This window comes from Desmodus rotundus, unplaced genomic scaffold (assembly GCF_022682495.2).
Source record: "Desmodus rotundus isolate HL8 unplaced genomic scaffold, HLdesRot8A.1 manual_scaffold_230, whole genome shotgun sequence".
NCBI lineage: Eukaryota > Metazoa > Chordata > Mammalia > Chiroptera > Phyllostomidae > Desmodus > Desmodus rotundus.
Window position 1 is genome coordinate 38,062 of NW_026527292.1, and position 12,877 is coordinate 50,938.

General features: G+C 49.9%; 1 pseudogene; it reads left to right on the plus strand.

Annotated features, from left to right (window-relative positions):
- Positions 1-12,189: 12,189 nt before the first annotated feature.
- Positions 12,190-12,257, plus strand: LOC128780077 (U4 spliceosomal RNA; annotated as a pseudogene).
- The last annotated feature ends 620 nt before the right edge of the window (positions 12,258-12,877 follow it).

Genomic DNA, 12,877 nt, shown 5'->3' on the forward strand with positions numbered 1-12,877 from the left:
GGTGCTTATCAGCATCCTGTACCTCTATTCACTGCCCACACCCTGGCTTCCCTTCCCCTCAGGACAGTCTAAAATGACTTAGGACATTGCCTAAAGCCCCCTTGGGGTCAAAAGTCACCTTTGGTTGAGAACCACTGAGTTTGAAGCCTTTATCATTTTGGAAAACAGAAATTGCTCTGGTATGCAGTGGTTTTATTATTTTTGTATGGTAATTATTTTCCAACTCTGACTGTGATTTATTGTGAACAGTTATTTAAAAGTATATTTTAAAACATCTAAATGTAGGGACTTTCTAGTTACCTTGTGACTGGTTTCCAGATGAATGGCAAAGAGAGCAATAAACATACTTTATGAGACATTTGTTGGAACCTGCTTTATAGCTTAATATAGTCAGTTGTAAAAATGTTCCAAGTGTGCTTGAAAAGCGTTTGTAACTTATTTTTTTGTTGCCGCTTACTTAAACAATGAGAAAAAATTTTATTCAAAATTGTATTCCAAGAGTTAAAAAGAAACTGCTAATGACAGGGGACTCAAGAGTTGGAAAATTTTAAGGTTAAAAGTTATAAGCCTAGCAAGTAATGTATATGTTAAAGGTTTTGTTTCAGAAACTGCAGATAAGGCCTGTCCTGGCTCCTGGAAAACAGCTGACCTCCTGGGGCACTGGTAAAGATTACCCCCTGGGGAGAAGTTGGAGGCATCCAGACCTTTGTGTTCCAGGGAGAGACCCAAGGGACACAGTCAAGAGGAAAGGTTCCCTGGGGTGGGGGGAGATGGAGACCCTCTTGGGCCAGAATCCAGCTGCTGAGTGGGCCTGGTGGCCGAGCCTCACGGGGCGGGGCTGCCAGCAGGCTTGAGGGCCAGGAGGGGACAGCGCCAGCTGGTGTGGCCCCTGCTGTGCCTTCACTCTTGCAGGGGGTGGGCTGTCCGTTTAGTACCTCCTGTTCTCTCCATTCCTCAGGAAGATGAGCTGATCCCCTGGCCTCTGGGTTCTGCAGCAGCCCCTGGCCCTGGCAGGAGCAGCCTGCTCACATGGACTTGGCTGTGATGATTTGGGGGACGAGTGAATCTCCTGGACCTCCAGCTGCCACATGATCGGCTTCTCCCTGTGAGGCTGGGGGCAGTGGGCGGTTGATACAGATGTTCAGAAAGATGTGAGCGCTGCCATTCACGGAGGAATTCGGGGTCACATGGTGCAGAGGGCAGCAGTCACAGCTCCCAGAGGAAGACCCTCAGCCCCTCCCCTTCCAGGGCTGGGCCAGCCCCAGCGCCCTGCCCAGCTCCTTCCTGCAGGGCAGCGCCCTGCACATTGCAGCCTGGGTGAGAGTGCGGGCGATGCCCAAAGGCGCTCCCGTGACACAGGACGAATGCTGCTGGGAGGACGAGGGTGGCAAGATGTGCACCGCAGCCCCGCCTCGCCCACACCCAGGGAGGCCCCCACCCCACAGGCAACCCTGGGCTTTTTGTAAACATTCCTGCTTCTGGTTGGTACGGTGGCAAAGCCTGTAACCCTTGACATGGCCCCTTAGCCCCATGTGCCCACGTCCCTGGGCTGTGGGGACCCTTCCCACAGAGAGGACCCATCTCTGTGTCTCTCTGTCCGCCCTTTTGTTGTCTTTGAGTCCCTCTAAGTTTGCACCCCACACCCAGCGCTGTTCTGTGATTTTGAGTTACTACTTTCCTGTCCCTGGAACCCTGTCAGCCCTCCAAGGCAGGGAGAGTGTGCTCATGGTGCTGCCCAGGGCCGCCATTGTGGGAGGGATGAGAGAATGCATGGATGGACGAGGGCATCGTCCCTTCACCTCAATCTGGTTGAGGTGAAGGCAACACCCCCTCACCCCATCGTGTTCTCTGAACCCAGTCCCGGGGGGCGTCCTGAGCCCCACTTACCCAAAGGGGGGCTGGCACACACTCACCTGTCTAGGAGGCCACACTCCACAGGCTCAGCCATGGTGGTAGGATTCCTTTTTCTTCCCGAAAACCTGGGCAGTCAAGGCCTGCAGAACCTGTGCAGGACAGGGGCCCAGGAGACACAGACTTGGGCACAGAAGCGGGGGTGTGCCGGGAACAGCCCAGGGCAGGGGAGGCTGTGGGCAGACTGCTGGTGGGAGGGACCAGGAGCTGGACAGCCTTGGGAAAGACTGGCTGGCCCCCCAGGGGCACCGCATAAAGCGGGTGTTGCCCTTGGGCCCAGGCAGGACTTCCCGCCCCCACCCGAGAGGATGAAAGCCATGCCCCACCTCCCACTTTCTGAGGCTGCAGCAGCCAAGTCAGACCAGGCAGTGACAGTGTCCAGTCCTGGGGAGTCTGAGCCTGGGAGGGACCCTGGACCTGAAGGCTCAGGAAGGGTGTGGCCTGTGTGGGCTGAGGGTGGGGTCTCTGAGGGCACACGGGCACCCCCGCCCTTACAAACGGGAACGGCTGAGGCCTGGGTGTGTGCATGGGAAGACATTTCGGGGCGGGAGCCTCTACAATCCTAGGAAAACTCTGCCCTCCATTCTCCATCTGCCGTGGAGAATGCGGCCTCAGCCGGAGCAGCTGGTCTCAGAGGAAAAGGGACAGTGAGTCCACAGCAAGCTGCTCCATGGCCTTGCCAGAGAGCGCTGGGCACACACACTGCCAGGCAGGGTGGCCGCAGCTCAGATGGGTGCACAAGTGGCGAGGCCCTGGCTGTCCCTGCAGCCCCTTTGGACCGGGCCAGGGGGCTCCTGGGGACAGATATGCTAACAAGATTGAGTGCACAGCCTCTGGTACCCTGAGGACTAGGTAGGGGAGGCCACAGGCAGCAACAGCACAGGCACTGTGACAAGCCAGAAGGCCTGGCTGCTGGATACTCACCTTGGCCTAGTGAGCTGCTGCTGCTATTTGTAATGTGTGATTGCCCAGCAAGGGCGCAGGGGTGCCTGGGCCAGACCCAGGCCACGGCACTGGGAGGAGGCCTGTCCTCCCTCTCCCTCCCTGTGTCCCTGAGGTCAGTGGCCGTCCCCTGCAATGGCGGCAGCAGCGGCGGCGGGGAGGGGGTGATCTGTCCTTTTTAAACGGAAGACGGAGCCTATCCCTGCTCTGGGGAGCTGTCTTCAGGAACCCCCGCCTCCTGGGCAGGACCAGTGCGTCACGTGAGGTGTCCCCCGCCTTGGCCAGGCCACCTCTCTAGCCCACCCCCTTCAGGCCACTGGACATGGCTCTGCCTGGGGGGCAGGTGGGAAATGAAGGTGATGTGGAGACTGAACCTCGGCCTGTGGGGTCAGAGCCAGAGAAGGGAGGCCTGCTGCTGCTGTGCTCAGGTCCAGGCCCCCGGAGTCCTTTTGTGGCAGGTACCACAGGCTCTGAGGTGCCTGCCCTGGCTCCAGCAGGCCTGACTCCCCGTGGGCAGCCCTGCGCCCGCCTCACCTTCCAGCCACATGCAGCCCCGAGACAGGAGTCCAGGGCTCACACGCTGGACCCTGCGACCCCCACACAGCCACCCCTAGATCACCATCGGATACCTGGGTGTGCAGGGGTCGGGTTGTTGCTCGTCCTCGCGGGGAGGACGACCCTCCCACAGGTGAGCCTGCAGCTCCAAGTGTGTGGGGTCCAGATGCCCCATAGGTGCCTCAGCACACAGGGGCAGCATAATGGGAAAAGTCAGTCCCTGACTCGAGTACACGACCCCCGTGTGGCCAGGGCTCTCAGACACACCAGGTACGCACGTGGAGCCAGAGGAAGAAGGGGAGGTCAGCAATTAGTCCTTCTCAGGGGACGGCTCCCGTGGGGTCTTCCTGGACCAGTGATGCATCTGGTTGTGGGGTCCCTTGTGGGATTACAGCAAGGAGGGCTCCCCTTTCTCTGGACGATCAGAATTCACAAGGAGAATGGACACAGGTCATACTTCTGAGCTTTTACTCAGACACGATGTGGAAACTCCCAGCCTGTGGGAGAAGGTGGGACAGGTCCCCTCCAGGCCCCTGTGAGTTCTCACTGTCCCCAGGCTTCTCCTGCCACAGCCTCACCTTCAGGAGACGGCCTGAGGTGGGCCCTGGGCTCTGGGCACCAGGGTCTGAGGTTCTGGAAAACTTGTGGTGGGGGCTTATCTCCGCAGGAGCCCGTCTTCAGGCTCAGGAACTGCAGCTCTGGCGTGCTGGCCCTTCCCCTTCTCGGGGACCCTGCTGCTCCCCAGGATGGGTATAAACACAGGGAGTGGAGTGCTCCTTGCAGCTGCTCTGCCTGTTTCTCCCCACTGGACAGAGCTGAGGATTATTTAAAACACAAACCCGTTTTCTCTTCGACTTCAACCCACCCCCACAGAACTCCACATTTCTGCCCAGTTTCAGGAGTCTGCACAGCCCTGGTAAACCCAGGCCTGGTTGGCCCACAGCCCTTTGGTGAACAATTTAATTGCTTTTGCGGGAGGCTGTGGGGACCGATGGCCTTTTATGTTTTAGTTCTCTGACCGAAGCCCATTTAGATGGTGCAGAATCCTCGGTCTTTGATTTCTGATAAATGCTGATTTCTGTGAAAAAACCCTAATTATCTCCGGCTCTTCCCTCCCTCCAGGCAGAGTCCCCGGGGAAGGCGGTGCCTGCCCTTTGGCACCAAGGAGGCCCTCTCCCACCCTGGTAGCTTGTAGTGACACTGAAGTGCCCCCCATCCCCCACCTTGGGCAGCGCCCTCCCCTCCCCATGCCCAGGGTGCAGCTAAGGCCCTGATGCAGCCCCAGCCTCTGGGCGCCATGGAGACCTGCATCCGTTTGGAACATATTCCCATAGAACTCCCCCCAACCCCGGTTTTCTCCCCAGTGTTGACTCTCTGCTTCGATGGCTCTAAGAACTTCTGTCTGTTGAATACCAGGGACCAGTCCCTGGGAGCAAGAAGGGTGAAGATGATGAAATAGTCCTTTTGTGGTTGGTTTTGTGAGTAGGAGAAACATTAGTGAACTTGAGCAGACAGCATTCTGGTTTGTACCAGTACAGCGTCTGTGAGGGACCTGCAACTGTGCTCAGGGCCAGGCCGAACGTTCACCCCGCTGCCCCCCGCAAAACATCCGGGATTGGGGATTTTCTTTTTTTAAGCAGCGATTTGCCACCACATGGGGAGGGTGGGAGGATGGCATTGGAGAGAGCACGCTGAGATGGGGTCTGCTGGGGCCCGTCCTGTCCAGGACACCTCCCCACACCCCCTGCAGAACGGGGTGCACACACAGCAGGTCTCTCCCCGGGGCTGAAGGCGGCCAGGTCACCTGAGCTTTGGGACTCTGGTTTTGTCCTATTGCAGTAATCGTAATAATAGTTTTAGTAATAATAATAATAAACAATAACTAACAATACCTCTCATAGTCATCCCCGGGGTTGGCTGGCTGTGGAACTGCTGAGGAGCATTTGTGTTAGAATTACTTTCCTGGGGTGGGGTGGAGGGATGGGGAGAAAAGGCACACAACTGTAATTGAATAACAATACAAAATTAAAATTAAAAAAAAATTATTTTCCACTTGTGATGGTTTCTGGATGGAATCCCATGCAGATGTGACATTAAGGGGGAGCCACTGTCCTTGGTTGGGTGACTGGGGCTCGCCGAGGATCAGGTCGGATCCGGCAGACTCCCAGCTGGTCAGGACAGGCACCCGGTGTGTGTCCATGGAGGTGGCTCTGGGGAGATGGTGTCTCCTGTGTGTGGTCTGAGTTCGGGCCATGGACTCCCATGGACCAGCCTCAAGTGAGCGGCCTTGGAGGCACGGGAGGCCATGTGAGCCTGGTCACTGACCCCCTTCCCCTACAGGGAACACTGTTGGGGTGCACGTTCCCCTCGGGGAATCATCTGCATGTTGGCGACATGCTGTTTGAATGAGGCCCCCTCTGGCCCTGCACGCGGGCCCCTTGGAGGAGGGACAGCTGGTGTGGGGACTCGGCCAGACAAGCAGAGGCTTCCTGTGGGCACATCACAGCCCCCCAGAGCCCAAGAGTCTGACACACAGTCCCCACCGTGGGTCGCCCTGAGCTTCATCCAAGGGCGAAGGCAGTGTGGAGAACAGGGTGCTCCCAGTCAGGAACCTGTTAACAGGAGCTGGGGGCGGGTTGGCTCAGAGACCCGGAGAGGGGAGTGTGTCAGAAGCGAGGTCTGGCAGGGTCCCCTCCCCGCACTGCGAGATCCCCAGCGAGGAGTCGGTGGTAGGCCTGGGGTGCAGGGATGGCCAGGAGCTGAGGGGCATCCACAGGCATCGGGGGCACCTCGACTTGGTGCAGTTAATGGGTCGAAACACTCAGACATGGGCATTAAACACACTCATGAAATCCCCAAACCAGAGCTGAGCTGAGCTTCCAAAGTGACTGAGATGTATAGCAAATAAAAGTCTGAAATTACAGAAAGCTTTTTCAGAGATTGCTCTGCAGGACCAGGGGAGGGGCCCTTCTGCTCTCCGTCGAGTTATTACAGAATTCTATTTTGTTTTTAACATCATGGTTTTTAATAAGAAACCATCTAGCAGCATCCCCCCGCCCCCTCCGAGGGTATTGTTTTGTGGCCCTTTTTAGCTGGAAGGCTGATTTTGTAATAATTTACCAAACAGAAGTGTCCTTTTCCTGATGCGGAGACAGGGGCTCCTGCAGGGGACATCTGTTTGTGGAGCTCGCTTGGGGAGTCCGTGACCTCATTACACCTTGGCAGGTGGGGGGGGTCCCTTTCCCAAACACCTCCCAGGGTCTGAGTCGAGCACACGGGCCATTCTGTTATAGATCACGCGGGGGGTGGTTCACGATAAAGTTTTAAAGAAAGGATTCCACCTTTCTGTCTCTGGAGGTTTCCCCACGCACACACACACCTACTAGGTTCCAAATGCACGCCGCCAGAGGAAAGACGTCTCTCAATGCCAGGGACTGTTGAAAAGGAAAGAAATTATTTATTTAAAAATAACACAGACTTAGAGTAATGGCTTAATGTCTTCATTAAGATACTAAAGTCCTCTAGAATACCCACAGATGCACAGTCCTTCCCTCTCCCTCTGCCCAGTCCGGGGTACCGTATCTCAGGAAAAGAAGTAGAAGTCCGTGATTCAGACTCCCAGCACCATCAATTTTGTGGCTGCCGCAATCTCCAGTTAATCCAAAGCCATGTGGCAGCCCATGCCACAGCCCACCAGCAAGAGTCCTTTCTCCCCTTGTCTTCCCGGCAAAGTCTCTTCAGCTGCCTAAGCCGTGTGGCAAAAAGAAGCACTCCAAAACCACATGGTCCTCTCCTATTCACTCCGCCAAAGCTGCATGTTTCTCTCCCTTCTTCCCCAAAACCTCGTGGTCGTCCCTCTTCTCCTTCAGAACCACGTGGTCCTCTCTCTGTATGGCTGCCACACCTAGGTTTAAATCCCAGCGCCCATCTTCCTTTGCAGCCCCATTTCCGACTCCTCCTACCACCAGTTACACCTGCCAGCATCCCTGTATTCTTCCAGCTTTACTGGGCTGTCATAGTAAGTCCGGGCTGGTGTGGCCCCATGCATGGCATGGAGCCAAACATCTCCACGCTCTCACGCAGGCTCTGTAACCAGGGGGAGTTGATTCCCAGTTATATCTTGGGTGGAATTTGCTCCCATCCCCCTGGCTCAAAGCGTGCCCACAGCTATTTAACATATCTATGAAACCAGTTAAAGGTTATAAATATGTTAAATGACTGTGCCAGGGGTTAGCGGCAAAGCTCTTGCTACCCAAAACAGCTCTGAATGGCTCTGTTCCATATGTCCCTTCCCGTGCTCAGGCTTGTGGGTGTGAGGACATCCTATATATATATTTTTAATATTTCCTGAACACCTTGAGTTTGGGACCCCATTACAAATCCTATCATGTTATGTACGTGCCCTTCCACACACGTCTAGAAGCCTGTTTCCTAGAGTGTGTCTTGGCTTCATTTAGTCTTTTCGCTTCCTCAAATGAGTGCCACTCTTGTACAATTTGAGGTCTTGTGCCTAACACTTGTGTTTAAGGGTGCAGATTTTGTTCTCAAGTTTAAGTATGTAGTATGTTTAGCATCATTCAGTTGAAACCATTTTGTAACTCACATGGTGGTTCATTTTGGAGGTTCTGTAGGAGTCTATTTCAGAAGTACCAAGCAGGAGAACTTTCCAGTCACCCATTTTCAGTGATCTCTAGCTTTAGTGCTGCGAGAGCAAAACACATACTGTAATTGATTTCAATGGTGCAATTCTGGTTGAAGCTGTCTTTATACCAGGTTGGCCCAAAAGTAAGTACGGCCACCCACCACACTTTTGCCATCCTGCCCCTTCATGTGACTCTGGATTGCATACTTGTCTTTAACTTCATGGGAAACTGTTTTTTTGGAGTGTATCATGACAGATGTCATACCAGCATGCGTTTCAATAAAAAACTCATCAAAACCATTGATTGATGTTGTGGCCATTTTCAACCTGAAGATGGCTGAACATAAGGAACAGTTTTGGCACATTAGGCTCTGTCATTTCAAGAAAGGTGAAAGCACATCTGGAATGCCAAAATAAAGATTTGTAGTGTGTACGTTAGGTGATGAAATGTGTCGAAGTGATTTGCAAAGTTTCACGCCTAAGATTTCTCACACAGAGGTGCCCCACGGGCATGGCAGACCAGTAGCAGTTCACGGCCATCGAGTCCAGACCTTACCTGAGGACAGACCAGGTTATGCCATGTGGGAGACGGGTGACATACTCAAAGTATCCAAACTGAGCACTGAAAATCATTTGCACCTGCATGATTACGTGAATCGCTTTGAAGTTTGGGTTTCACACATATTGAAGGGATGGGGGGGGGGAGACCTTCTTGACCTCATTCCCACATGCGGTTTTCTAGTGAAACCTAAGGAAACTGTTCTGCTTGCAAGCAAATTGCTAGGGGCGTATGAACTGTTAAACTTTGAGAATAATATGGAACAGGAGAGATAGTGTGCAAATGAAGGAACTACCACCAGCAGCTCCTCCACAGGGCGGTCTTCATCCAGAGCAGGTGATGTTGCCTATGTGGTGATAACAGAGCAAGTTCTGTAGGAGGTGCTTCTTGGGGTAATTCGCAACATGTGCTGCCCCATCACTGCAAGACCAACTGCATGCACTTCCTGTTGACAGAGTCGAAGGAGAAGACGGGGAAGCTTCAGGATGAGGTGGGAGCGCACGTTTCTGTTTGGTGACCAGTGAGAAACGGTTCCAGCCTGGCCGCGCAGCCGTGATTCATCAGCAGTACTCACCAGAAATTGCACCTTTGCATGGACATTTAGTTCAGTATTCCGAATTTCTCAGTGGAGAGAAATTTCCGTTCTGTGGAAGACTGCAGAAGGCACCTGGAAGAGCTGTGCTGCTAAAGGTAACAGTGCTGTGGGACGATGGAATGGGAAGTTGTCTGAAAGATGGCAGAGGCCAGTGGCAAGGAATGGCGATGACGTTGTGCAGTTATAATTTGGGAGGAAAAAGAAAAGTGTGCCCGTCGTTGCATTTTACCGTAAACAGCTAAGGAACCTTTCAGCCAAGGCTTTGGTTCGATACGCATTGTATCTGTCGGTTTCTGCTGCCGTCTCGTGGCCGTTTTGGGGAATGACTCCTTAGTGCATGTCAGCAGGAAAAGGGGTTGATTCCAGTGGGAATCCCTTTGACTTTTCATAGTAGTGTAATTTAGAAGCTCAGTTGAAGACGTCTAAATGTCAGGATTGTGTAGTTACTTTGCAACTGGTCTCCAGATATCGGCCGAGGGAGCAATAAATGTATTTTCTGTGACGTTTTTTGGAACTGGCTTTGTAGCGTATTGGAGGCAGGTTTTTACAAGTGCCAAGTGTGCTTGAAAATCGTTTGTAATTTTCTTTTTCCATCGGAGTTTCTTTAAATAACATGGAGGTCAAATTTATTTGAAATTGTCCACCGAGAGGTAAAAAAAAGTAAAGTAAAATACAAGCGCTCTCATTTTGTGTACGTGCCCCCAAGGACATATCTACGGGCTCGTTTCCTCCACTTTGCCTGGACTTGGTTTACTATTTTAGGTTCCTCCCACAGGTGCAAAACTTGTGCATTTCCAGCTTCTGTGTCTGACCTGTGCATTCAAGGGTAAAGATTTCTTTCTCAAGTTTTCATACAGAGCATCTTTGCCATCAGTCTTGTCGAGTTATTTTGTTTTTTACATTTATGTATTCACTTACTTTGATTTTTTAAAAAAGTTATTGATTATGCTATTACAGTTTTCCCAATTTCCCTACCCTTTTCCCCCCTCCTCCCTGCACCCCTTACCCTCCAGCATTCCTCTCTCCCCTTAATTCATGTCCATGTGTTGTACATATAAGTTCTTTGAGTTCTCTGTTTCCTATACCATTTTTCATCTCTCGCCATCTATTTTGTGCCTACTAATTATGCTGCTTCTTCTCTGTACCTTCGTCCCCCTATTCTTCCCCTCCCCCTGCCCGCTGAAATCCCTCCATGTGAAGTCCATTTCTCTGATTCTGTTCCTGTTCTAGTTGTTTGCTTAGTTTTGGTTTTCTTTGCGGTTCAGTTGTTGATGTGAGTTTGTTGTCATTTCACTGTTCATAGTTGTGGATGTTCTTCAATTTCTTAGATAAGTCCTTTTAACATTTCATAGAATAAGGGCTTGGTGGTGATGAACTCCTTCAACTCGACCTTATCTGGGGAGCACTTTATCTGCCCTTCCATTCTAAATGATAGCTTTGCTGGATAGAGTCATCTTGGGTGGAGGTCCTTGCCTTTCATGACTTTGAATACTTCTTTCCAGCCCCTTTTTGCCTGTAGGGTTTCTTTTGAGAAATCAGCTGATAGCATTATGGGCACCCGTTTGTAGGTAAATCTCTCCTTTCAGTTGCTGCTTCTAAGATTATCTCTTTATCATTAATGTTGGGTAACTTAATGATGATGTACCCAGGTGTGTGGTTTTACTATTATTCCATGCAAATTATTTTCTAAATCCAATTGTGATTTATTTTGGGGTGGTCATTTAGAAGTGTATTTCGTAATTTGTAAATGTAAGTACTTTCTAGTTATCTCTTGTTACTGATTTCTTGATTAATGGCAGTGAGAGCAAGAAATATGTGTGTGTGTGTATATACACACACACACACACAAACACATTTCAGTCCTTTAAAATTTGTTGGAACTTGCTTTATGTTACAATATGGTCAGTTTTTATAAACGTCTGCATGGTACTTGGAAAGCATCTGTAATCTGCAGTTTTGAGGTGTAGTGAAGTACTTGTGCACATTGAATGCAATTTGCTTCTCATGTTTTTTAAAAAATATTTTTTACTATATTTTTGTGGGCTTCATTGGTTCTGAAACAGAGAGAGTTTTGGTAAATCTCCTATAATGATTATTAGTCTATTTTTCTTTGTAGCTCTGTTCTATATAATTTTGAATTTATGTTATTAAGTGAATAAAAATTTAAAAGTAACTGATAAATTGAACTTACTGATATGAAGTACTCCTTTTTATATGTAGTGGGGTTTTGGGTTTTTTTTTGCCTCCAAGTCTACTATATGTGATATCATTTTGATTTGGTTAATGTTCGTGTACTATATTTTCCCCATTCTTTCACTTTAGATCTCTTGGTATGTTTCAGATAGCTCTGTTTTATGTTAGTTATGAGTGGATGGTAAAATCAATTAAAGAATTGATCTTGGTGGAGGATGTCATGTAGGGGGCCCAATAATTTTCCCGTTCAGTGGTTCCAGCACCTTGTATTATATCACAAATATTTTCCCACATATGTAAGGAGATATTTTTATCATAGAAAATAACCACGGCACCTCACATCATCGCTGTCTCATTTATGCTCTTCTGTGTGTGGGGTTTCTGACTCTCTCCTGTAAGTGATATTCTCCCGCCTATGCATATCTTACATTTGGCCATTTTCATTTGCTAACCTGTGTCCTACCTGTTGGATTATTAGACCAGCCCAAAGATAGTTGAGGTCACAGGAAAGGTTGTTTCCCCACCAGGTAAGCAAGCAGTCAGGTGTTTAATATGAGGTGAATTTGGGGAGTACATGTACGTCACCATTTACTTAAGGAAGATGTAACAATTTAAGTAAAGTAACTTATTCTCAGAACAGAATGGTTATATCAGTGAAATATGGAACAATGTTCTAAGGTAGCTTGTGGATATACAACTTGTATTTGAAGTTTCAAAGGTGACAATGAAGAGGGCTAACATTTTGCACTTGGCACGTTGATTTTAAACTGGCTGTTAAGGAAGGGAAGGCTTAGCTTTGCGCAGTGGCAGTATCGTAGCCAATGAGGTTTATCTGAGGCGCGATTATTGCTAAAAGAAAGGGAAGACTGAGAAATTGCTTAGGATTGTCATCTCATTTCTTCCTAAGAGGTTTAGTTGCCACAGTTTGGTTTAGGAAGAGAGCTTCAGCACCATCACCTCAGCTTCAGACAGTGACACTCCTAGCAAGAGCCTGTTGACCCTCTTACCGTCTCCTCGTGTCTTAAAGTTTTGGGAGTTGCCGAACAGAAATCAACCTGCCAGGTATGCTGGCTTTTTTCCTAAATTAGCTGCATGTCCCCCATTTCACCATTGAAATCTAAGACTCTGTTCTTCCATATTCCAAAATACCCTATATACCCAATATCACCTCAATTTATTTGGTATTCATTTGAATGTGAATTCCCCTTGTCCATGTATTAGACATTGAATACCTCCCATTAATCAGATTAATTTGATTTGATTGTCATCTTAGCTGTGAGAATGTAGAAGGTATGATAAAAAATAATTTTTTAATCCCCACAGGTTTGGTTATCCAGCCATGTGACGTTCATGGCCGGGACAGTAACTTCTGGAAAGTGTAGTCTCTGAGAGATCATGGGCATCTCCTGGCGAAAGTAAGCATTATTATTATTTTTTGCTCCGTTGGCCTTTTTGGTCTATTTCTGCAGGGCTTGGTATA